Source organism: Manis pentadactyla, chromosome 9 (genome assembly GCF_030020395.1).
Source record: "Manis pentadactyla isolate mManPen7 chromosome 9, mManPen7.hap1, whole genome shotgun sequence".
Lineage (NCBI taxonomy): Eukaryota > Metazoa > Chordata > Mammalia > Pholidota > Manidae > Manis > Manis pentadactyla.
The window spans coordinates 71,091,510-71,118,679 of NC_080027.1; the positions used below are offsets into that span (position 1 = coordinate 71,091,510).

General features: G+C 39.3%; 1 protein-coding gene across 3 annotated transcripts in view; it reads right to left on the reverse strand.

Annotated features, from left to right (window-relative positions):
- The window catches only part of MPPED2 (metallophosphoesterase domain containing 2), a 193,626-nt gene that overhangs the window by 152,678 nt on the left and 13,778 nt on the right, over positions 1-27,170 (reverse strand). Inside the window, exon 2 of one of the 3 annotated variants that reach the window (XM_036891870.2) lies at positions 18,738-18,760. The exons of the other annotated variants lie outside the window; for them this stretch is intronic. The gene's annotated coding sequence lies outside the window, so the exon portion shown is untranslated. The remainder of the gene's footprint in view (positions 1-18,737; positions 18,761-27,170) is intronic. 3 annotated transcript variants of the gene reach the window in all.

The window sequence follows — 27,170 nt, forward strand, 5'->3', positions numbered from 1 at the left end:
CTCAAAGAGTGGATTAGATAGAGCCAGGGAGCCAGAAATGACTCAAAGAGATAATCAGATGAAGCCACAGGGTCCAAGAATGACTCAGAAAATGTCCAAGGTCTCCCCAAATAAGAAACACACACATCACAGCCCATCTCCTCGTTTCACCAATCAGAACAAGCCTAGAGATCTAAGAGCTGTCAATCGAGGACTTCTCTGCCCTGCCAGAACCACATAAAAGGAGCCTCAGAATGAGCAGCCCGGGCTGTCTCATCTTAGGCAGGTCCATTCTGTTACTCTATACAGAGTGCATTAAAACCTACTTTGCTTTCTCACTACACTTTTCTTACTATATCTGACTTCCCTGCGACACTGAGCCCAGTTCCTTCCTTCCGAGAAAGGCTACTGTCTTCCCTCTCTGAGAATGAATACTTAGTACCTTGGTAGAGTACTTCATAGTTTACATTTTCCCATGATTATCACTGGTTTGGTGTATCCAAGGTACAGACCTGGTAGGTGATTTGCCCATGATCACACAGCCAGTATGTGAGTTAAAAACAGAACCACATGTAGGGGGTCTGACTGCAATTTGAGTGGTCGATTGACTTTGAATAACAGAGACTTGCCCTCTACTGTGTTATAACTTCTGATTAGCACTGGCCAAACTCTGCCTGGGTCTCCCTGGTGGGTGACACTGACAAAGTCTACCAATAGGTATGAATAGAAATCTGTCCTCCACCCCAAGCTTTTGGATTTGCCATTTTATTCATTTAGTATGGGTATCAGCAAACTACAGCCCAGAGGCAAAATCCAGCCCAATGCATGTTGTTATAGAGAAAGTTTTACTGTAACACAACCACACTCATTTGTTTAAAGATTGTCTATGGCTGCTTTCAAGCTATAACACCAGAGTTTCACAGTTGAGAGAGATGCCATTAAACTTGCAAAGCCTAACATATTTATTATCTAGACTTTACAGGAAAGAGATTTTGTCACTCAACAAACATTAAGCAACAACAATATGTTAGATCTTTTATTACTAATAACACCTAATGCTTAGCAGTATCTATTAGGTGCCAGGAGCTTTTCCTATATATTTAATGCTCTCAATATCTCTGCATGGTGTGTGTGTGTGTGTGTGTGTGTGTGTGTGTGTGTGTGTGTGTGTGTATGCATGTGCACTTTTTTGTTTTCCAAAGTTTATTTAAAGCCACATAATAAGCTTGGGACTATGGATTTGCAGCCTGTTTAAACCGTAAGCATATGTCCTTTGCTAAGCCCTACTGTTTCTCAGAGGTGTAGAGGAAAAAAATTAAGACTCTGGAATGTGCATTCTTTCAATGGAATGCTAAAGGTTCTGGCATTATCTGATCCCATAGGGATATAGGTCTTAGTCTTTAGACTAGTTTACAACTTTGTAACTTGAAGATAAGTGAAAGTAATACAAACAATTCTTATCTACAGATGCAAATAAGCCAAGGAGGTACAGTTGATGCTCCTTCCGGTTTTGCATCCATTTGTAAATTCATTTCAATATTCCTTTATTCCATATAAATGCTTGGTTCTCTTGTGAACCTATTACAATGAATTTCTTGATTCTTTCATTTATTAATGAGTTATATAAAATTTTTGATAAGTATTCATTTTATATCTGTGTAAGAGTCAGAATTTTTTAGAATTATTCTTTTACATAGGATACCACAATTCCATTTTTACCATCTTGAACCTCACATTTTTTGGGGGGAGGGCATGTATTCCAAAATGTAATCAATGTGACCATAAATTATATATTTAACTATCTAAGTCTGGAAGGGAGAATAAGAGAGAACCAAGTGATTAAGAGGTCACTGTAGGGGTCATTTCTGTAATTTAAAGCATCAGCCAGACCTGGGTTTGGACCACGGCTCTGCCTCTGCCTAGCTTTGAGACCCTACACAAGTTATTAAACTCTTCTAAGCCCCAGTTATCTCACCTATAAACTGGGGACGATAATACTAGTTGCCTCATAGAGGTTACACAAATATTAAATAACTAGTGTATATGAGGAACTAGTGCATTTTTAAGTGCTCAGTAAGTGTTAGCCTTCATTATTGAGACCCTATATGAGAAATATTGATGAAAGGAATTAATTCTATTTGGGGACAGGGAAGTCTTCACAAAGTGGGTATATTTTATCTGGGTCTTGAGGGCCGTAATAAGAGTTCACCAAGCAGAGAGCTAGCATAATGTTGTTTGACATAAAAGGAACAGTATTAAAAAAAAAGAAAGAGGTATGAAGGTGAGGAAGGTGAGTCAGAGTGCCAGATTTACAAGAAGGTAATTCCCCAGTGGACACTGCATTTATAAGATGACCTGAATTTCCTGAAGTTGGTAAAGCCTGTAACTCTACTTCAGTTATACAAGGATTGTTAAAACCAAGGAGGAATGCACCATCCAGATACCATTTCACAAAATCCAGACACCAAATCATCATGACCACAGTTATGACTACTCACCTGGTTTAGATACCCATCAGGAACCAGTGTCTATTTTATTCTAAACATTATAAACACCACAAAAATTATTATCCAAGGATGACTGAGCTCAAAGGACAGACAACATTTTATAGAGGCCAAACTGTATACAACATACTTTAATAGTTAGCTTATATTCAGTGCACACGCACACATATATATATGTACAGCCTCTCCTATACATCCACGAAAGTAACACACAAACCCAGTTATACACTGGTTCTCATCCTGGCCTGATCTGATTTATTTCAGTGCCTGATTATATGTCATTTCTACATTTTTTTATTGGTCTCATGAGAGTTCACACATAAAATCACCCTGCTCTTTTTCAAATCAGTGACTTTCCTGGATCCTTTGGATAAGGGGAATAAACAGTAATTCTCAGTTCTGTGTCAACATTTGCTAAAAGCTTATTGGAAAGTCTTCATCCACCAAGTCGGCACAATTCTGTTCACTCCTTTTCACTCCTGCATACACCCATCCAAACGCTAAACCCTAGCGGGCCCATTATCTGAAGTGCGCATTCCGCAAAATTGCCTGTTGTAGCGCCCCACAGGTCTGCTAAGACTCAGGCATGTCAGCTATCTTTCTGCTACAGCAATGATGGATAAGATGAAAAGAGGTTAGACCACTTTAGTTTTCTGGCAGGAAGGTAACTTCCTTAAAAAGCCTTCTCCTTTTTGGGAAAAAAAAGAAAAAAAAACTTACGGGTACTCTCTGTGCCCACCTATCAAATATCCTCTCACCCCCAGTGTCCGGAGGGTCTGCGGTGTGATTGTTTCAAGCTCTCTTCCCCCTGAAGAGGTGAACACGTGACCACTGCCATCCATAAAGGCTGAAGTGAGTGTACTTAGCTAAAGGGCATCGCAATAATTTTTCTCTTCCACGTGAGAAAGTTGGCCTTGAAAATTTCCTGGCTCACTGCCTGTTTTTAAATCATCGTTTAGGGAGGGGTAGTCAAGGAGGCATGTTAAGTTCAAACCCAACCCCTTCTCACTCCCATATCAATTGCTTTAAAAAAGAACAACAACAGTAATAATTATTAAAAGATGGTAACCCCTATCAAGCTTTCAGTTGCTTTCAGGGCAGTGCTAAAGACTTGATATTTTAATTTAATGCCTCCAAATGGCCATGGCAGGAAAGCAGTCCTGGCTGATAGATTAAATTTTTTCAGTCTGGGCTGGCACTGTTCTGTACAGAAACATGATTCTTATTGGAATCTAGGGTGAATGGTGGCCTGAGAAAGGCACTGAAAAGATTTATAACCCCCAACCCAAATCAGCTTCTGATTCCAAAGAAATTATTGTTTTTCCCACCCATGTTACACCATGTCACCATACCAAATACAGTGAGAGGTATGAACCCATTTCAACAAATACAGCAGGACTAGAATGTAATTTCTCTTTGTCCTGACCCTTCATGTTTGTTTGCTACAAGACCCACGGTAGGATTCCCATGATGACCCTGTCCAGGGGATGCAAGAACAGCCAGGAATTTGGATGAGTCTGCCAAAGTGAAACTTCCCTGAGCATTGTGGCAATTTAGCACACAGCTAATTTTGATAAGCACTTGGCCTGAGGGGTATGGACTAGCTCACACCTATCTACACTTGATGTTTCCACAGCTTGCCAGACAGGCTCTGTTATTCCTTTTCTCATTGCAGAGTTAAACAATCAACCTCAGCCAGGCCTATCAGAGAGTTCCCAAATAACCAAAGGCATAGCCCTTACCTGGGAAAGGGTGCAGTAAGACCTCCCACAAGGTCCTTTCGGGGACTGAGCCTTTCCTGATGAAAGGCCGCAAACCAGGCCAATCTGTGAATAACGCTGCTAGGTTTCTGGGTTAAAGCTTTTCTTCCAGAGAGATGGACTATAACTTACTCAACTTGTTCTCTGAAAACTGGACTCCCATGGGAAAATTCCAGTTACAATTTAAGTCAACTACATTGTCCCTTCTGATAACCTCTGGTTTCCTTCATCTTTAACTTGGACATTGATACAACCCTTCACACTTTTTCAAGAAGCTGCTTCATATATAACTTATTTCATTTTCACCTTACAGGCAAAAAGGTCAGTGTTATTCCCATTGAGTCTAAGATCCAGAAGGGTTGAGTGACTTGCTCATGGCCAATGTGAGCAGCAAAAATAGATCCAGACTTCATGCTTTCCAATTCTCAGTAATAAAAGCAATGACTCCCATCAATGAACGCTATTTACTGTGCAGCAAGCACTGTGCCACACACTTCATGAATATTGCCTCCTCTATCCTTTCCCCTAAGATGGGTGTGATTAACCCCATTTTACAGAACAGAAATGCTGGATTTCTAAGTTAAATAATGTCCCTGACTTCAGAGATGCCCTAAATGGTGAAGCCTCAATTATGAAGGGAGTCTGTCTGATTCCTGGCTCATCCACTCCTACACTGCCTCAGTCCTACACAATTTTCTGAGCAAATCCAATGTTAAATAGAAGAAATACCAGTTTTCTCCAGATCTGCAGATTTCAAACATTAGGTCTTACTTTTAATATTTAATAAATAATAAACTTTTGAAATTCTAGTTTTGTCCACTTTGATGTTGTCTAATAGAAAACACTCTAAAACATATAAAGTGCTATATTTGGTCAAGTGTTTTTACTGGTCCAGAGATCATTTGTTTCCATCTCTTCATCCATTTAAATAAAAACAGATAGTTCAATATAAATTCTTGCACGAAATTTACTAGAATTCCCAGGAATCTTTATGAGTATAAGTTCTTGAGACAAAGAGTATGGATTCAAATCCCAAATATACAAACTGAGAACCTCTGGAAAGTGGGCAAGTTATCCTTACATGTCAGTTTTCTCACACCTGAGGTAAAAATACTCACCTCACAATGATGTTGTCAGAAAGTAATAGGAACACATTGAGCCCAGTGTAAGGGATTAATAATTACCATAATTATCATTGTTCTGCCATTTTTTCTGTCTCTGAAAAGTTTCTCAGGATTGCCCTAATATCACTAGGTGGACAAAACCTGAATACTCTCCTTAGTGAAGCGTTCTAAATACGGCTCTCTCATATACAGATAATAAAGTGTCTGCACCCTAAGTGGGAAAGAACATGCCATTTTGTTAACTTGTAAGTCAATTCTGTCATTTAAAATTATTATTCAGCTGTTACTACTAAAACTGTCAAGTCTTCTATATCACCTCAGGGCTCATGTCAAATGTGTTATCAAGGGAATTTCCCTGCCTCAAAGGTGAGTTTCCCCAAAATATGAGAAATAACTATTTTACTGTGAAAAAAACACAACAAAACTTTTTTCCTCTTAACTATAACATATATGCATACTAAAGCTACAGGTAACTAACACTAGAAAAACTAGGAATTTGTATATAAACAGCAAAGAAATATGAACCCATGGCCATCTTCCCAGAGACAGCTACTAGTCACATTTGGGGATTTTTCCATTTCATCTTTTCACTATGCAGTTTTAAAAACATAATGGGATCACCCTGCATTCAGAATGTTATATTCTGGAATTTTCTTGTTCCACTTAAACCATTATAACATCAGTATTTTCAACGTTAGCTGCAGACTCTTTATAAACATTTTCAGTGGCTGCAGGATATTTTATGGGTTAGTTTTGTCATCATTTTCTTAACTGTTTCCTCTTGCTGAACTCCCCCAAAAGCCTTTTAAGCTGTCAAACCCAGACAAGATTCCTAGACACACAGCCTTAACAGTGGGGCCTGCGTGTGGCCGAGAACTGGGCTGTTTTGGGAACTGGCTACATAACTTCTTGCCCTGAGTGAGAAGCACCATGAGCTCTCCTCTTCACACACCACCAGGCAGGGAGCTCCAGGTCCGCGATGGGTGAACTCCAAATGCCAGTAGTTCTGGACAACAATTATAGCAACTCCTTTAAGATAAATAAAATAAGGTTCTCCACAGTCCTGGTCACCCACAGTGAGCACAGGGGAGAGCGCAGACACCTCCCACCTTTGCTGCGTGTGCTCCAAAGCAAACACGGCACAGATGCAAGTACCTCCTTTTCTCCTCTTCCCCTATACAGTTTATTTTCAAAAATCACTGTTCCATCACCACTCAACACCATTTACTGCCAATTGCAGCATAAAATCTACTTTCTAAAGCAATGTACCATGTTTTATTGTATTTTCTTGGAAGGAAGGGAGGAAGGGAGGGAGGAAAGAAGGAAGGACGGGAGGAAGGAAGTGGCAGAAGGACAAGGGCTATGTAGAAAAAGAAATGTAGACCTTGTTTACGTAGTCACAGAATGGAACAATGAAGTTAGGAAGCACCATTATCAATGCTCACCCATTACCTTCATGCTCATGCATGACCATCATATTAAGATCCAAAACTCAGTGTCATTCCCTTTAATTTGGGAAAGGTTGTACAGTCTCAAAAAAACAACTTGTGAGTTACATTTGCATTTCCACTGTTAAAACAAACAGATTTTTGTTTAAAACAGTTAGAGATTAAGCAAAGAGAAGACAGCATTTGTGAATTTCTACGCACTGTAATGGGAATTTTGTACCTTTTCACTGTGCCTGTTAAAAACAAGATTGAGAAGCAGGAAAGGAATTACTTCAAGTTGAAAGTCAGCATCACCTCATAGGAAAGAATGGGCTTTGTCACAAGAAGAGCTGGGCTTGAATTCTGATTCAAGCCTCATGAAGAAGGGATAACTAGCCACTTCAAAGGGTTGAATATTAAATATGCTAATACAACTCCAAGCACCACCTCTGGCACAGAGCAAGTACGCTTACCTTGCAAGGATAGCAGCATTATTGACAAGAGAGCTACAAGTGCAAGGTGGAAGATGCAGACCAATGCTCAGGTAGTCAGACTGCACGACAACTTATGAGTGTAAATAATGCCAAACATAGGACCAGAGATTAAGAAACTGACGAACGCTGCTTTTTGCTTAACCTCACCAAGCAAACTAAGAATGAGACAAAGCACACCTTTCCTAGACCTCCTGACTAGCCTCGGGGCAGCCTGTCCTGTTAAAGGGTCCTCCAGGCACTTTGTGAATTTCCCAACCACCGCAGAGCCAGGTTTCCTGCCCCCATGTTTTCTACCCCGAGCTTCACAGCTTCATGCCTACCACTCAGCACAGTCCCAGGCCAGGCTTCTGAATGGACCCTGACCATCCCTGACCAACCCTGCCTATAACGGCATTCGGAAAATCCTAATTCATGCCTCAAGCAGCAGTTTCGAACAAGCCATTCTGATCTCTACCTTTGCTCTGCCTTTCACTACACTTCTAGGAAATGGGCTATTGCTTCCTCCTGCTACTAAACCTTTATAAACTACCTCAGTTTCATGAACTGCAATTTGCTCTAGCCCTGCTCCTTGAAGGCTAGGCTCCTATTTCAAAATTTCTGCCCCCAAACTCAAGAATAGCCACTAGAGGTCCACCAAGTGCTGCCACACCTTCTTTGGTTTTGAATATCCCCGCATTTGTCTGCCCTTATGCCTGACGCCATACGCTAGCCTCCCGGACACCAGTACACAGCTTCACCAGTTATGCAATCCTTTCAGAACCTGCAGCTCACAACAGCCCTAAATGCAGACAGTCTTTGAGACTCCACAGCAATGCCAGGCTGGGTGCTTCTCCTAGATGCCACTGTGTACGAGAGCATTACCATCGCCTACTTAACTCATCCCAGAGCACAAACCGTTCTCACTCAACTGAAAATTCTTTTTATGTTGGACTTTTCTTCTTTGCCCCATAAGGACAACCTCAATCCAGGTCCTCTGAATTGGTCACTCCAAACACCTCAATATATTGTCAGTCTCTTGCTTTAAAAAATATCAGAAGATATACTGATTCACAGGTTTCTTGCACAAGGAAGCAGTCTGGGGGACCTACTTTACATTCTACAAATAAGAAAACGAGGCTCAGATATTGAGATATCTGTCAGATATCAAAGCATGAATCAGCAGCAAGTCTGAAACTAGAGGGTCCCAGACCTAGACTCTCTCAGGCCACTGACATATTTTTAGATGAGTATGTCTATAAACCAGTGAGAGAAAGAATTCCTTGCAAATTTCTAGCTTCTCTAGAATCTCAAATTCTTCATTCTAGTCAGTATAGGGCCGTCTCCACATCCTTATTTCACACATCCATAATAACGTGTTCTTTGAGGAAATCTCTTTCTTCCATAGGTCCCCCAAATGTACCTCAAAGGTAGAGAAAAACCTTTCCTTCTTAAATTTTTACACTCAGTTTTGGGTATTTAGCTGAATGGGTTAATAGTCTTGAGTGTTGTCTCTGGAATTCCATGATCTGTGAGTATAATGTTTACACATGTAACTCTTTCCTGCACTATCACGCAATCTCAGTGGCCATAGAGTGGAAAGCCCAGGAACTAATCTAAGGAATGCTGAGTAACTTCAGACTAAAACCTTAGAATGCTTGAAATGCAAGGATCCTTGGAGAGCATTTGCTCCAACCAGTATTAGCTCCATTTCACAGATGAGAGAACTGAGGCCTATGCCATTTGTTTCTCAATCCAATATGTTTTTCTTCATGGATTCCACTGGCCTCCTAATAATGAGTTTTTCCATATATGAGTTTGTATCTGAGTGAAAAAGTCATCCTAAATCATGCTTCTCTACAGAACCTCAATCAGTGGCACTATTCCAGAAATATGTTTGTGATCTGGATTGTACTTACTTCATGCTTTTTCATGACTGCAATGCCACATGGTTTTATCATGAGCATTTTTTGGAAAATAAAATAAAGCAGTCAAATTCCAATCTTTAATCCATGGGCCTGTCGTTGCCTCCTTGACAGACCAGCAGGATCCAGAGGCCCAGGCAAACATGTGTTTCACTGATCAAGTGTGAAAGCCAGGTCACCCTGGGCAGCCTCTGCTGACCTTAGTTTTCTTATTTGCAAAATGGGATATGGTTAGAATTTAAAAATAATGTACCAAGGCAGTTAGCAAGTAGCATGGTACACAGCAAACACTCAATAGATGGTAGTCATTATTCTATTAGAGTTACAGTCTCTATGGATTTTGCCTTATCCTGCCTTGCTTGCCTCATTTTTAAACAGTCTCCTTGGTCTAACTCAGGCTGTATGACCTGCAGTCCAGAAGATCTACAATGTCCTCAAGGAGAGAGAAAAGGAGCTCCTCAAAAGAAGAGTTTAACCAAGATAAGAAAATAAAATGAGGAAAAAGCCATCAGAATGGAAAAATAATCTAAATAATATGGACTAGTTTTATACTCCAGGCTATGAAAAATTTTTTCAAGGCTGATATTGGACCATGTATTGAACCAATTTCATCCATAATAAATTTATGAGATTACCACTTCAATCTGTTGAACAGTCCCAGACCCAGGCAGTTTGCTTGCCTGGAACACAGCATGAATTCAATAAATATTTGAATGAATGAATGAATAAAAGAATGACCATGACAAATAAGCAAATATATATCAAAACTAAGAGAGTTGTATTTGCCATTTTATTAATAAAGCTAAATGACTTTTAGAATAATATATCTGACTAAAGGTATCAATCCAAACCTTTTGTTGGAAACAGTGTATAATTTTGTATAATCAAAATGCAAAAATTCAAATAAATTTTTGGAAATGTATGAATATTTTCACTTATTCATGACTACTGATAGCCCAAAAGCAGCTATTATGTCAAGACAAGTTATTAGCTTTCACAGCAGTATAAATAAACAGTGCTGTAATTCATGTTCATTTGGAAATGTTCTTCCCTAGTTATTGTGAGATTTAACACACATACATAACGAGATAATCTATTAGGATTGTTAGTTTCCTTAAAAAAAAAAAGAAAGAATGGGTGCTTGTTAGGTAACCAATCAGTCAACATCTCTAATCAGCCATCTATCTTGGTCACCTAAACAACAGAATGTGCAATTATTTCAGTCTCTAAGTTGATTGGCCATATTTCCCAAATATACAGGATCATTTGCATCAACTTTCTAGCAATCAATCCAGTACTCCTGTGGACAAGTAGAAGTTGCTGTCATACTCTGTATATGAGACTTCTTCATGGTAATGGCCATGAGGGGTCTAACTAAAGAAGACATTTAGCATGGTGAGTCTAAATAGCCCTATAGCCAGAGCAGGAAAGTCAAAGGTTAGAAATCACAAATGAATTTTAATCCTTGGGCACAATCAACCAGTACCGTAAGGGTCTCACCAGGAAGGTATGAATGAGGATGTGTGAAGATGATTTCCGTAACTGGAAAATACACAGAACTCTTTCCTTAGGTGCCCATGGGCTGGCTCCAAAGACAACCCTAAAAAAAGAGATGGTCTCAGAACTGTTCTCAGCAAGGCGGGATTGCAGGAAGAGGTGGTACCAACACCAAACAGAATACACACATACACGTGTATATATGTATGTATGCATTTTTTTTATTATTTCATTTATGCTGGTAAATTTATGAAAAGAAAATGAAAAATCTGGATCAGTAGTTTATAGTCACACTTCAAGCCCTTTCAAAATCTTTCTCAGGTGAAACATTTGGGGTCTTCCATTATCTTTCTCTTTCCTTCAAAACTAGGCTGCTCCCCGGTAAGACCTGCTTGTTTACAGGTGCTTTGTTAGCAGCTTCCCCCAGGCGTTTCTTCCTCTTTCTTTTGTTTCCTTTCTTCTTTCCTCCCTCCTTCCCAGTCTCCTTTCTTCTTTTTCTTTTTTCTTTTTTTCTAGCTTGGAACACAACAGAATTTGAAGAGAAAAAAAACCTGAAAGCATAAAAATGCTTTACAGTCACAATCAATTCTTTTCAAATAGTTAGCAAACCTGGTCCTCCTCATCTGGAAAATTACAGCCAAAAGAAGGATCTAGTTTCAAAGTGCAGCTGTTCATTTGAAGTGGGAGAGGGATGGTTAATTTTTTCAATGAGAAAACGGTAATGGAGTAGAAAATAAAGATATTTTTAAAGCTAGACTAAAAAAAAATTATTTTAACTCAAGAAGGTCATCAATTTGGAAATATTATCCAGAGAATTTTCAAATCACAGAGAGGAGTTTTCAAGAAATCTTCAGTGACTACAAATGAAAGTATGCTTCAGAGACCAGTTTAAATAAAAGTCACAGTAGTCACATACACAACTCTAACCCCTGCATCATCATAGGGAGGCCACAGGGATCCCAGTGCATACAATTATCTTCCTTGTAAACCACACAGCAATGGCAACAAGGGTCTCTGCAATTTTTACTAATAAAAGTTTATTGTATATTGTGGTAATATTTCAATTCTTAGGACTTTAGAATAACATTTTGCAGACTAAAACAAAGAAATGATCTTTAACACTATATCTGATACTGGTCAGACAAGTACGTTTCCTTCATGAGAATGCATCAAGTAGAATACAGTTAATTTGCACACTTCTCTGTATGTACGTTATGCTTCAATTAAAAGTTTACTAATTGAAAAGAAGTTATACTCAATCCTCTCCTTCCATATAAAATGTATACATTTTTTTATTAAAGTATCATTGATATACAATCTTATGATGGTTTCACATACACAAAACACTGGTTCAACATTCACCCCTATTATCAAGACCTCACTCTCTCCACTGAGGTCACTGTCTACCCACATAGTGAGATGTTAAGAGTCATTCATTGTCTTCTCCGTGCTGTACTACCATCCCAGTGATCTACCTCTATTGAGATTGTGAATTATACTGCCCCTTAATTCCCTTTTCCCTCCCTCTCCGACAACCCTTTCCAACCCCTTCCCTTTGGCAACCACTAGTCCTTTCTCAGTGTCTCTGAGTCTACCCCTTTTTTTGTTGAAATGGATATATATTTTTAAGTAATGTAAGAACACAAAACTGCAGATCTCCTTCAAAGTCTTACTGAAAGAAACCATAACCTATTTTAGAAAGTTCATTATTCTTTTGAGTTTAGTATCTTTAAGTCTTCTCTTCTGAAGAAAAGAAACCCTATGTTCTCTTTTTCATTTCCCATTCATCACATTTAATTCTTCCCATTTCTCTCCGTTGATCCATCCCCAAATAACCAAAGATCATCATTCGTTATCAACCACCTTCACTTTGTTGGTATATCACTATAGCTGACATGCTTTTTTTTGTGAAATCAGTCTTCACATTTAACAAAGGGTATTATCAGCAATATGGCTGCCTCCTGCCTTGTGGGGTTTTATCAATAATGTAGTTAATAAACAGAGGTTTTGTGGATAACCACACTGTTATAGGTTACCTAAGACTGCCTACCTTTCCTTTGACTTCCATGTTAAAAATTCATGAATTAAGAAAACCTCAGTGGAGGGGAAGGGTGATTTGTGAAATACAGCATTCTCATTTGTCACTGCAATTACTGACTTTTGAAGTCAGTGATCATTATTGTTGTGTTCATTTATTTATTTCCAAGAAAACAATCAAAGGAAATCTCAGAATGACTTTTCAGACATCCACCTTAAAGATACCTTTCAAAGAGCCAATTAAGATATGTAATTAATACTAGTCACTGAAAAAATGGTGACTAACTGAAGTTTTTTTTTTGTTTCTGTTTTATGTAAACCATTTTCTGTAACCAATTGCCTGAAAAGCTTCAGATTGCTTTATACTTCCAACCAACAGTGTCTGGCATTTACTCTTAGTAAGCAGAAGTTGTCACAAACAACAGAAAGTGATTAGCAGTCACTTGCTACACGACATGAGATAGTCTTAAAACTCCCATTTACCCCCCACTGAACCAATATCTTAGCTCATTCTAGAGAACACAAACAAGCGTTTCTCCAGCAACTAACGTAAGTGAAAATATGAGCCCTAGCTCTGTAGAATGCACAAATTTGGTAACAAAGGAAAATGAAAGCAAGCATCCTAATACTAACTCAAGACATTTTAGTTGGAGAAAAACAGCCTGCATCCCATAACATTTTATGATACCAAATGAGATGCAGGCAATGTAATTTCACTTATGTGATTCACTTACAAGCAATGAAAATACAATCTTGCTGATTACACTTAAAACAAAAGACTGAATTTGCTTATTTATAGAGCAGACCCAGAGTCATGCAAAAATCATGCTACCCCCACCCAGTACGGAACAGAAAAAAAAAAAACAATCTACCTGAAAACCTTTTCATCTCCTCAGAAAGAAAAATGATGTTAACGCGAACCTGGGTTGACCCAATACGCTTAATAATGTGGATTCTTGGTGCCCTCAATAGAAAACAAGGTCAACTGGGTGAGTAATGTTAGCTAAGGTGTTCAACCCACACGCAAACAATGTCCAGTGTTTTATTTGGTTTTTAGATAGTCATAAGAAATGTTCAGTAAGCGCTCCCATCTATGTTTAATTTTAAGCCTTCACTTATCTGTGGGTGTATGTGCATGTGCACATATATACATATTTCTATACAGACAATAGAAATGTATAATTTCTATAGTGAAATGTAGCCTGCTACAAACCAATATATTTACTAGCTGGACTCCTCACAATGTATATTTTATGAACTTCTCTACCTAGTAACTTGGGTCTGAGGATTCCAGAACAAGTAATTTTAATCGTCACCAACAACTAGAGTTTTACTACGTAATTTTCCTATTATGAAGTTCAACAGTTAGAACTCAGTGTGAAGGTTGCTGCCAAATGCCATCTCTGAACTTGCCAGGAAAGTAACAGAGATGGAAAAATTCTCCTACCTTCTGTGATGCTCAGTTGTTAAAATCTAACAGGTACTTCTGGCTCAATACCAGCACCTGAACCAATGCCCAGATGCCAGCCATTGCGCCAACATCCTAAGCATTTGGCTAGGGTCATACTGATGGCTAGATGTGTAGCACCCTAGGTGAAGAGGATTACAGCCAAACCCAACAGGAGCCCAGCTGCAGTTTTAACATAGGCAAGTTTGAGGTGATACCTTACACCTGTCACAGAGCGTTTTCCAAGAAAGAAATTGCATGTGGCTGGATATGCTCTTTAATGAAGAAGACACAGTTGAATGGTCTACCAAGTGATGCCAACACCAGTTACGGATAACAGAAGCAATTTTCTGTGCAATAACACTGTTTTTGGACAGAGACATCATTTCCAAATAGTAACCTCTGAGAACATCTCAAAAATGGAGGTGCCTTGGAAGTTACCCTCCATCTTTGGTATTCAATTATAGTCAGGTCTCAAAACTATAGTAAGTGAACTTCATAAAAGTTACTGTGTTGAAGCATCCAACCTTCCATCTTCATGTCTCCAAATGGAAAAGACCTAGAAGCATATAGGTTTGCTAATTTCCACACAGCACAAAGCAGAGGTCCAGAAACCATTTAACTTGTTTGGAATGTAAGTCATTACCCAAGCCCATGACATATGGTCACACATTTCTCCACTGCCACATACCAGCAAAAATGCAACTGCTGTCCAAGTGTGCAGAGTCTCTGAGTAGGAAATGGCAGTGATTCCCAGAGTTCCAGGGTCCAGAAGATGCTGCCAGACTTGAGAGGAACAAAGGGGCACAAGAGTGGTAAGAACAAGAGGAGATACTATGAAACAAAAGGAATGTGTAATCTTTCAGGGCAGAAAATAGCTGCTCCTGTTTGATTCATACTGCTTTCCATCACAGCATGCCGCCTACAGGGAGCCTACCTTCTTTCATGTTTGGGACAAGAATCAGATATGAAAACATTTTGACTATCCTGGGATTTGTCTATAGGGTAAACCAGTAATAAAATTGTAAAGCAATTTAATAGAATTAAATCAGATACTCCAAAAAAGGCTTTACTCAGGATATATCATCTGCCCCAAACTGAAGTTCTTTAAAGACCTTCTGTTCACAAGGGTCATAAAGACTGTACTGCAAACCAGCAGTCCTGTGTGACCTTCATCAGATCCATGTCTAGAAAAATACACCTAGATAACCTATTAATAATAATGCATACATGGTTTTTTTATCAAAAATTATTTAATCCAGGTGAATTTGATTGTCTCCTTAATAGGCAAATTACCCCCAGCAGAAAAGGATGTGTGGTTTATAATTCTGTTATTCTGACTGCTAGACCCAAGAAGACATTCATTTATTCATTTCTGCACCAATAACTATTTGTTTATTGCAGCAGACACTGTGCTATGCCCTGGGGATAAAAATACGAGGCGAAACAGCCACCGTCTCACTGACCCCATGCTACTTCTAGTAAATATTGCTCAATTCATTAATTGAAACATTTTCAAGGATACCAAACTTCTCCCAGACTTCCCACTCATCTTGCTCATCATCTCCCTTTCCAGCATATGGTTGTCAAGGCTCCCATCAAGCCAAAAAACTCCTCCCTTTACGTAAATATTTTAGAGGGTCTCACTTGCAAGTAAATGCATTAGTGGGCTGCAGAATTGCAAAAGAGGCCTCAATCACTTAATGCCAAAATATGAACCCTACCAAGAAACCATCCTTCGGATATTGATGAGTGAGTGACAGGAGGCAGCAGGGACACTTCCAGCAAACTCTAAGGAGGAACACTGAAGCAAGCAAGGCTGGCAGTAACTAGTGCTTGGGTGAGCAGAGCAATAGCAAGGATGACCGTCTAGCAAGGATAGGAAGATTTTAAGTTCAGAGAGAATTTACCATAAGGACAAAATGACAGAAGAAATACATACTGTTGATTGATTTGCTGAAGATATATTTAATTACTGGGCCAATGGACTCTGCAGAGAATTCAAGCCAGCCAGCATTAGCCCTGCCCTGACAGAGCTTCCAGCCTAGAGTGAAATGATATCTTAGCTATCACCTTGTATTTATAACTGCAAATTTCAAAATGGAGGAAAAGGGTGCTGGCACCTTATGTATTTAAGCCATGTGATGCTGTGTAAGACTGCTCTTTTAATCTTTCTCCCATATGCTCCTTGTTCCGGGATTAGGCTCTGAGAGGTAACTGGGAAAAGAAGATGTTAATGTCTCTTTTACACAATGACAGGGAAACTGCTTCCTTCTTGCTATTTCTTACTCTTTCCCCCCGACCTCATGGTTATTTCCCTGGGTGGACCAGAAAGATACCCATCAACTAAATATTTTACATTTTTAATGGCTTCAGCCAATTCACCCCGAGTAGTCCTTCCCTGACTTTGCCTGCCCTCAGCATCAAGTGTGTATGTCTACTCAAGTGCACATAAGCTCATGAACTCAGTGTCAACGTCATTGACCCTAGTTGCACAGGGAGGCATTCTGCTCTAATGATGATAACACCAACATGAGCAAACACTTAGATAGGACTTACTGTGTCCAGGAAAAGTTCTAGATGCAAATCAATTGATTTAACACCCACAACAGCTCTATGAGATATGTATTAATTTGTCCTCTCATTTACAGATGAAAACACAGATAGGCCAAGTAACTTGCCCAAAGTCACACAGCTAATAAGAAGCCAACCAAGACTTAAACCTGGGCAATCTGATTCTAGAGTCCCTGTTCTTCAACACTGAACACTTGCTTCTCTATCTCCTCACACAGGGAAGCTCAGGAATATATTCCAGACCTTCAGTCATTTATAACAAAACTATTTATTAAAGTATTGTATGTTAAACATAACTACATTTTTTGTAATTTACTGAGCAATCATACTTATTTTTAAAATCTAACCAAAAGGAGGACGAGAACAGTGGAAACAAACACCTCCAATTGAACACATTTGTGACCTCCTAATCTGACTCTATGTGAGCAAACGAGATACATAAATCTGAGTAGACTGGTTGTTCATATAAACAATTCAGGGCCTTATCATGCCTCTCTGAACTGACTTCCATTTATCAAAAATGTGGGAGCAGGTTATATATGGCACCCTCCATTAACTGAAACACACCAATAAATTTCCAAAATGTAGGGCTCAGCACCAAAATATATATATATGAGTGGAGAAATCCCCACATATATTGCAGAACTCCATGCAGCTCGTGTCTCTTCTGTGCAGCCTGGAATCATGCATAATGCAACACCGCAACTGCTCACAGCAGGCGCGCACCAGATAATTTACACTTGTTTTTATGGACATGAGGAACTGATCTTTGAAGCTGTCCCTAATGAGATTCCGCTGGCCCTAACAGCATCCTGAGAGAGTGTTCCGGTTTTCTACTTGGCATCCGGTGCATATTTATAATGCAGAATACAAGCTCATTTAAATTGCACGTGTGGATTTTGGTGTCTTCCCTATTTTAAAGACAGATTTTCATCTACTCAGGAGCACTGACTCCAATTCCAAAACCATACTTTACCTAAACAATGTCACCACCAGGCACTACAGCACCTTATCAGAAAGGCAGCCCTATTAATGGGCTTCTACCTGCAGGGTCCAGCACTCAAGTTCAGAAACTCAATTAGGTCCTCAGCCAAAGGGCATTTCCAGAAAGTGTAATTACGCAACAACACGTTCCCCAGTAGACACTGTCATGGGGACAGTTAGGGACAAAATGTAGTCAGTCACCTAAATAAAAAACTTCCTGCCCCAAAGTGCTTGCAGTGCAAGCCTCTCTTCCTTGTTATCTCCCCTTCTTTAAGTTCTGCTCTGTGTAAAATTCTTTCTTCAGCTTGGTTCTTTATACAGGCTTTTTTTTTTAGTTATTTGATTTTCAAGAGGTTTATGGTTTAGTCACCCATAATTAGAACTGCATTACATATGTACTTTGAATTTCATTGGTCTTTCCCTTTAAGTCAAATTTTAAAAAACGTTTTCAATCGCTATAAAACAATGTTTTTATGATGGTGCTCCCTGTACTTAGCCTAAATCACAGATTTCTGTCAAAATAGTTATTCTCTAAGAGCTTGGAGAGTTTACTATTTCAAAATGTCAAATTGCTAAAAAAAAAAAAAAGAACATAAGAGTACAGAATGAAAGCGGTTCACCTTATGAAAGATGCATGAGTCCCACAACAGATGACCCATTTTCATGGTCTTCACTTCAGGCAAACTCCACATATTAGGGGAAGTTGTCAGTCAGACTCCTGCTAACCAGGCTGAAATATATCCTAACTAATTTCATGCTTCCAACCAATTGGTGAATCAACAGGATCAACAAACGAGCATTTTGTAAGAAGTTAAAACAACAGAATTTCTAAAATGCCTCAGTTTTTAAGTTAGAGAGCAATACAGAAACCCAAATCTTTAGGGTCAAGTTGGAAGTGAAACTGATGTTTTTCCTATGTTAGAAATGAGAGTTTACTACTGTCAATGTAAATGTCAACTGAAAACAGGATAGATAATAGCATTAGTGTAGGAGTATCAGAAATACTCACTCTGAGCTTCATCCAGCTCCACCCTGAAAAAAACACGGGAGACTTACATAAGTTACCCTTTTTAAACCCAAGTATACCATCAAGTCTAAATACATGCGGTCAAAATGAATGGATGATTACAGGAGCATGAACTTCTTGAGAAAGCACACAGTAAGAGAACAGTGAATCCTTGCAAACTCAACTTTTATTCATTCATTCAAGTATTTGTACAGTGTCGTGTAGAATGTGCTTGTGATAGTGCTGTAGACAGAGGCAGGCAAAAAATAAATAGTTGCTGTCTTCATAGAGCTTACAACCTAGCCTAGTGTCAAAGAGTCTTTCCACAAGCAACCACAAAATACATTTATGATGAGTGCAAACAAGGGAAAAAGCATTGCTTTTAAGTACTCTGAGCAGAGATCTTCCTTGACATAAACTAGGGTTACGTCCTCATACACCCACCAAAAGCTGGAATATCTTAAGTCGAAAATGCATTTAACACACTTAACCTACCAAACACCATAGCTTAGCCTAGCCTGCCTTAAATGTGCTTGGAATACTTCCGTTACTCTACAGTGGGCCAAGATTATCTAACACAAAGCCTATTTTATAATAAAGTGAAAAGCAGAATGGTTGTATGGATACAGAATGGTTGTCAGCATTTTGGTTGTTGATCGCGTGGCTGACAGGGAGCTCACTGCGGTGGCCGCTGGCCAGCACCATGAGACAGGATCCTACACAAGATCGTAGAGCACATCCCTAGCCTGGGAAAAGATCGACGTTCAAAAGTTGAAGTAGGGTTCCTTCTGAAGGCGTATAGATTCCGCACCACCGTGAAGTCAAAAAATCGTAAGCAGGGTCATTGTAAGTCAGCGACCATCTGTACTCATAAAGGGTTCCCCTAATCCAGACAGAGGGTAGGTGCTCCCCTAAGGAAGAGACAAAGGCGGAGGGAGGACACAGCATTAGGGAGGGGGGCTCTCAACATTATTCCGAGCCTCAAGGCTTAGGGTAGTGTACCAGCCTACTGCTCTCCCGCACCTCTCAATACCTCTCCATTTGGAAAAATTAAACAAAAAAATTCAGGAAATGTGCCTAGAAAGTTGGATTTACAATGTATCTTCTCTTCAATGTCAGCACCAAATCCAGATGGACTGAGGACCTGGGGAAAAATCGGTGGACATATCACCAAAGTTGGCACTAACTGCTGCCAAATGTCTGGCTAGCACCAATGTACAGGCTAAATTGGCCATAAAAACCTTACTGTAATCGTTGCTCTGCTCAAAGGAAATCATTGTGCGATCCATACTGAGGCTCACCCAGAGGCCAGTCTTAGGGAGAGGCCTTGAATTTTGAGTTTAACTTGATCGCGTGGTTTAGGGCGAGAGTTTCATGTTTCAGATGTGCTGTCAGGTAATCTGATCCCATCTGAGTTTTGATGGCTTCTAAAAAATCCAATATGTTAAATCCTTTTCCCAGCCTCCCCCAGAAAAGTCTGAGGGTACTTCTTTCCTGCCTCTATTCTCCTCCCCCACGGCCACTTATTCTCATCCTCAAACTATAACTGAGTCAGAAAACACTAATTTTAATACTCATTTCTTATTTCTAAATCTGATTGTAATCTGTGTTCTAAACTAGTATACACACACCTACTGTACTCCCTTTAAAACACACTGAGAGGGATTAAAAGGGTAATGGAAGTAGAATATGGAGAAGTAGAGCTTTATTTCAGGAACAAGACTATTATCATAGCTCTTGATAAGCCTGGGAAGAACATTTCCTGGTTCTGTAGAAACCCAAGGCAGGAGAGCCAAGCAAATTCCAAAACTCTGGATAAAAGGCACATCTCTGAGAGTTACACTGTCCCAGGCAGTATGCAGGGAGCTGAGCTAAGTGTTTATTAAGTCTGTGCCCCTGGCTATCAGGTTAACAGAGACTCGATCTTTCTCTTCCAGTGTGGGAATCCCCTGGGAGATAGCACAACCCTAAAAAGTTGAAAATGAGGGAAAAAACAAAAAACCCACAAAAACTTCTCAACAATAAAACAGACATACCAAACTTAAGGGCAACAAAAAAGTTATGGTGATGATGGGTCATGTGTGGCCATTAAAACTCTGTGGAAACAAAATAGATAAGCATCTAGCCAGACTTATTAAGAAGAAAAGAGAGTCAACACAAATCAACAGTATCAGAAACGAGAAAGGAAAAATCACGACAGACCCCACAGAAATACAAAGAATTATTAGAGAATACTATGAAAACCTATATGCTAACAAGCTGGGAAACCTAGGAGAAATGGACAACTTCCTAGAAAAATACAACCATCCAAGACTGACCCAAAAAGAAACAGAAAATCTAAACAGACCAATTACCAGCAACGAAATTGAAGCGATAATCAAAAAACTACCAAAGAACAAAACCCCCGGGCCAGATGGATTTACCTCGGAATTTTATCAGACATACAGGGAAGACATAATACCCATTCTCCTTAGAGTTTTCCAAAAAATAGAGGAGGAGGAGATACTCCCAAACTCATTCTATGAAGCTAGCATCACCCTAATACCAAAACCAGGCAAAGACCCCACCAAAAAAGAAAACTACAGACCAATATCTCTGATGAACGTAGATGCAAAAATACTCAACAAAATTTTAGCAAACCGAATTCAAAAATACATCAAAAGGATCATACACCATGACCAAGTGGGATTCATCCCAGGGATGCAAGGATGGTACAACATTCGAAAGTCCATCAACATCATCCACCACATCAACAAAAAGAAAGACATAAACCACATGATCATCCCCAGAGATGCTGAAAAAGCATTTGACAAAGTTCAACATCGATTCATGATAAAAACTCTCAGCAAAATGGGAATAGAGGGCAAGTACCTCAACATAATAAAGGCCATCTATGATAAACCCACAGCCAACATTATATTGAACAGCGAGAAGCTGAAAGCATTTCCTCTGAGATCGGGAACTAGACAGGGATGCCCACTCTCTCCACTGTTATTTAACATACTACTGGAGGTCCTAACCATGGCAATCAGACAAAACAAAGAAATACAAGGAATCTGCATTGGTAAAGAAGAAGTTAAACTGTCACTATTTGCAGATGACATGATACTGTACATAAAAAACCCTAAAGACTCCACCCCAAAACTACTAGAACTGATATCAGAATACAGCAAAGTTGCAGGATACAAAATCAACACACAGAAATCTGTGGCTTTCCTATACACTAACAATGAACCAACAGAAAGAGAAATCAGGAAAGCAACTCCATTCACAACTGCATCAAAAAAAATAAAATACCTAGGAATAAACCTAACCAAGGAAGTGAAAGACTTATACTCTGAAAACTACAAGTCACTCTTAAGAGAAATTAAAGGGGACACTAACAGATGGAAACTCATCCCATGCTCGTGGCTAGGAAGAATTAATATTGTCAAAATGGCCATCCTGCCCAAAGCAATATACAGATTTGATGCAATCCCTATGAAACTACCAGCAACATTCTTCAATGAACTGGAACAAATAATTCAAAAATTCATATGGAACCACCAAAGACCCCGAATAGCCAAAGCAATCCTGAGAAAGAAGAATAAAGTAGGGGGGATCTCACTCCCCAACTTCAAGCTCTACTATAAAGCCATAGTAATCAAGACAATTTGGTACTGGCACAAGAGCAGAGCCACAGACCAATGGAACAGACTACAGAATCCAGACATTAACCCAGACATATATGGTCAATTAATATTTGATAAAGGAGCCATGGACATACAATGGCAAAATGACAGTCTCTTCAACGGATGGTGCTGGCAAAACTGGACAGCTCCATGTAGGACAATGAAACTGGACCATTGTCTAACCCCATATACAAAAGTAAACTCAAAATGGATCAAAGACCTGAATGTAAGTCACGAAACCATTAAACTCTTGGAAGAAAACATAGGCACAAACCTCTTAGACATAAACATGAGTGACCTCTTCTTGAACATATCTCCCCGGGCAAGGAAAACAACAGCAAAAATGAACAAGTGGGACTATATTAAGCTGAAAAGCTTCTGTACAGCAAAAGACACCATCAATAGAACAAAAAGGAACCCTACAGTATGGGAGAATATCTTTCAAAATGACACATCCGATAAAGGCTTGACGTCCAGAATATATAAAGAACTCACACGCCTCAACAAACAAAAAACAAATAACCCAATTAAAAAATGAGCAGAGGAACTGAACAGACAGTTCTCCAAAAAAGAAATACAGATGGCCAACAGACACATGAAAAGATGCTCCACATCGCTAATTATCAGAGAAATGCAAATTAAAACTACAATGAGGTATCACCTCACACCAGTAAGGATGGCTGCCATCCAAAAGACAAACAACAACAAATGTTGGCTAGGCTGTGGAGAAAGGGGAACCCTCCTACACTGCTGGTGGGAATGTAAACTTGTTCAACCATTGTGGAAAGCAGTATGGAGGTACATCAAAATGCTCAAAACAGACATACCATTTGACCCAGGAATTGCACTCCTAGGAATTTACCCTAAGAATGCAGCAATCAAGTATGAGAAAGACCAATGTACCCCTATGTTTATCGCAGCACTATTTACAATAGCCAAGAATTGGAAGCAACCTAAATGTACATCGATAGATGAATGGATAAAGACGATGTGGTACATATACACAATGGAATACTACTCAGCCATAAGAAAAGGGCAAATCCAACCATTTGCAGCAACATGGATGGAGCTGGAGGGTATTATGCTCAGTGAAACAAGCCAAGCGGAGAAAGAGAAATACCAAATGATTTCACTCATCTGTGGAATATAAGAACAAAGGAAAAACTGAAGGAACAAAACAGCAGCAGAATCACAGAACTCAAGAATGGACTAACAGGTACCAAAGGGAAAGGGACTGGGGAGGATGGGTGGCTAGGGAGGGATAACGGGGGGGAGAAGTAGGGGTGTATTAAGATTAACATGCATGGGGGGGTAGGAGAAAAGGGAGGGCTGTACAACACAGAGAAGGCAAGTAGTGATTCTACAACATTTTGCTATGCTGATGGACAGTGACTGCAAAGGGGTTTATAGGGGGGACCTGGTATAGGGGAGAGCCTAGTAAACATAATATTCGTCATGTTAAGTGTAGATTAGTGATACCAAAAAAACAAAAAGGGCAGTTCCTGTGTGGTAACCTCCAATGAGTTCTGCACAAGAGTATAAAGGGCATATAAAAGTGTAGGCAAAGGGTCTGTTTGTGTTTATACAGAGGATCAAAGCCTAATTGGGCTACCCCGAAAATGAACTAAGATACGATATGAAAAAGAACTTCCAACATCAGCACTCTCTGGAAGACTCATGCCAGAAGATGATCATCAAAAAACCCCAACAAAGATCCACGCACTGCTACAGCTGTAGATGCGAACAACCTAAGACAGGCACAGTCGCAGGGGGGCCATCAGGTGAGAAATTGGGGATCAACAGAGGTGAGGCTTAGAACCTCACCCCCCCTGTTCTGAGAGAAATCTTCTGCATCCATGGATGTTTTATTGCCCTTGTCTAGCTTGGATTAACACATAGTCTACAGGCACACACCTGATCATCTACATTTGCTCTCTTACAACACTAAACTATGTTTTCCACCTTTATCTTGTATCTACCTACCACTTCAGCATTTTATTAAAAATAATAATAATAAAGAGAGAAATGTGGTATCCACATATAAATCAAGTATAAAAATCAAATGAGTATTCATATTTGAACCGACTGTTTATAGTTCATAATGCATGAGGAAAACTGAAGGTTTCTGTGATGGCTGCCCTTGTACTGTTCACCATGTAAGAACTTATTCACTATGTAACAATTTGTTCACCATGTAAGAACTTGTTCGTTATGCCTCAGAAGATTGGAGACTGACGAAAATTAGGCTTGGGGTGGATTAATGATTGTGCATTGAGCATTGACTCCCCTATACAAAATTTTATTGTTGTTAACAACCATTTGATCAATAAATATGAGAGATGCCCTCACAAAAAAAAAAAAAAAAAAGTATACACTTCCAATGGTAAAATAATAAGTAACCGGGATGTAATGAATATAGTCAAGATATTGTAACAGCTTGGTATGGTGATAGCTGGTACCTAGAATTGTCATGTATATAAATGTTGAATCACTATGTTGTACACCTGAAACTAATGTAATGTAATACTGTGTGTCAACTACCCTTCAATAAAAAAATAATTATCTACAAAAAAAAAAAAAAAAAAAAACTCTGTGGAAGCTCAAGTGTTAATGTCTTACAGTCAAGTCATGATAAACAGCATTATTAATAATAATACCTTCCATGCACTTAGCACTGAGATACAGTGCTAAGTGCTTTCCTAAGCACTAAGCATCATCCAGTACAACCCTCACCAAGATCTACTGAAGCATATGGATTACTACTATTCCCATAGTAAAGATGAGACCCTAGTAGTGGATGATATAAGTGAACACATGCAAAGGGACACCAGGGTGGAGAGACACATAATATTCTGGATATATATTTTTTTTTAATTTTTCAAGTTATTTCATTTTTTGTCTTTTTAAGTGTGCCTAGATTTCTGCTTACCAACAGCCACTATACTCCCCTCCAAAATACAGGCATTCATTCTTCCTTTCTCATGTTCTTCTGTTTACAGCTTTATTAAGATATTAAGTACAGCAGTGGCTCCTGCAGCCCGTGGTACCGCACCTCACAGAACAGCACTGTTTGTTTATAAGGTGACACAACCTTCCCTGCAGAGTGTGGGGGCATGACGAAAATCCACTAATAGCCAGAGCGCTCATTTTAATTCCACACTTAACAAAATAAACACCTCATAAAGGCAGGTAAGCAAAAGGTACTTTTCACTTTGGACTGCTTTGTCTTAATAACCTTTGAAAGGGAGGAACCAACTGCAAGGAACAGACTCGTGCACACGCAAAACCCAATTATGGCACAAAGAGATTGCCATAAAAGCAGAACCCCTTATGTAAAGTTAATTTTTTTCCTTGAAAAGGGGTAGCTCTCACAAATACAGACCACTGCTAAATTGCAACGGTTTTTTTTGCTGCAAATTCTGGATGCATTAGTTGGATCTAACCTAGCCTGTCTGAAAAATGGGGTATTTGCTTTCCCTGAAACCAATTCTCAAAAGGGCTGATTTTTTTCCTTCTTTTATCCACAGAAAATGAAGCTCCACTTACATGTTAGAGAAAAATACTTCAAAACCTTCCCTTTTTTCTCTAAGTGCAGAATTTATGGTAACAGATAATTAACAACAAATGACAAACAATCTGAGCAGTAAAGGTCCCAGTTTGGTTGCCAAGATGATGGTATCAAATTCCAAGATAAACAGTGGAGCGTGCCGGCTGCCATTAACATTGTGGAGGGGTCGAGATGGGGAGATGCAAAACAGACAAGCAATCGCCACCAAGGGGCACAAAGTGTAGCAAACAACCTCCCACGGGGTCATTATTTCCCTTCTGAATTCTCTGGAGTGTCAGTGGACAAGGGGGTAGGTAGGGGGTTCACTTCACTGTACTGAAGAGGATACCCAAGCCTTTATATTTCCACACTGGGGAAAACATTAGATTCTTCTTTGAACTGCATTATGGAAAATTAGGAATTAATATCCTTCAGGAGTTAACACCTCCTTCCTGGTCTGTTTTTTCTTCCTGAAGACCCATCCTGCCCCACCTTCTCTTCTCTAAGTTGGTTGAGTCAAAATAGGTTTCAGTGTTACCAGCTGTGTCCAAAATGTGAGGGTTAAGAACAAAATGAAAACAAGTTAACCGGGTAAAAGCCAGAACTTGAGCACAACATATGGCAAGTTTCCTAGCTACTAACAGATGGCGAACCTTGGGAAATCGCAATTTCAGATACTCTTACATTTCTCAAAAGCCAGTTCATAGTTCACTAGGTGTCATATGGATTTTTTTTTTTTAGTATTGAAACACAAACCTAAAGTTTTGAATTACCTAAAAAGGCCTAACAAATTGTTCCTTCTTAGAGATCAAAAGAGGCCAATCAATCAAAATTTGCTATTCTGATATTTTCAAGTACTGGATTCACTGCTATGTAGGGCTGGCATGCATAACTACAAAAAGTTAACATGCAATTTATCTTATCTCCCTGTTGACGGATGTTTATGGATGTTGATGTTCTTGTATTAAAGTCAAGCCCAAGACAGGAACATCTTAATTATAAGAAAGAGTGACCTAATGAATATATCTGTTTGTCTCTGTCTCTCTCTCTCTCTCACTTGCTTTTTGCTCTCTCTCTCCCCCTTTCACACATACCCCATTTTTTCTCTTCTCCATAAAACACGTATCTCCTTATATTCCTTGCCTACCCAAGCAGGACCAGTATGCAAAAGTCAGTAACTTAAAAAAAAAGGAATATATTAAATATACAGTGGAGCCA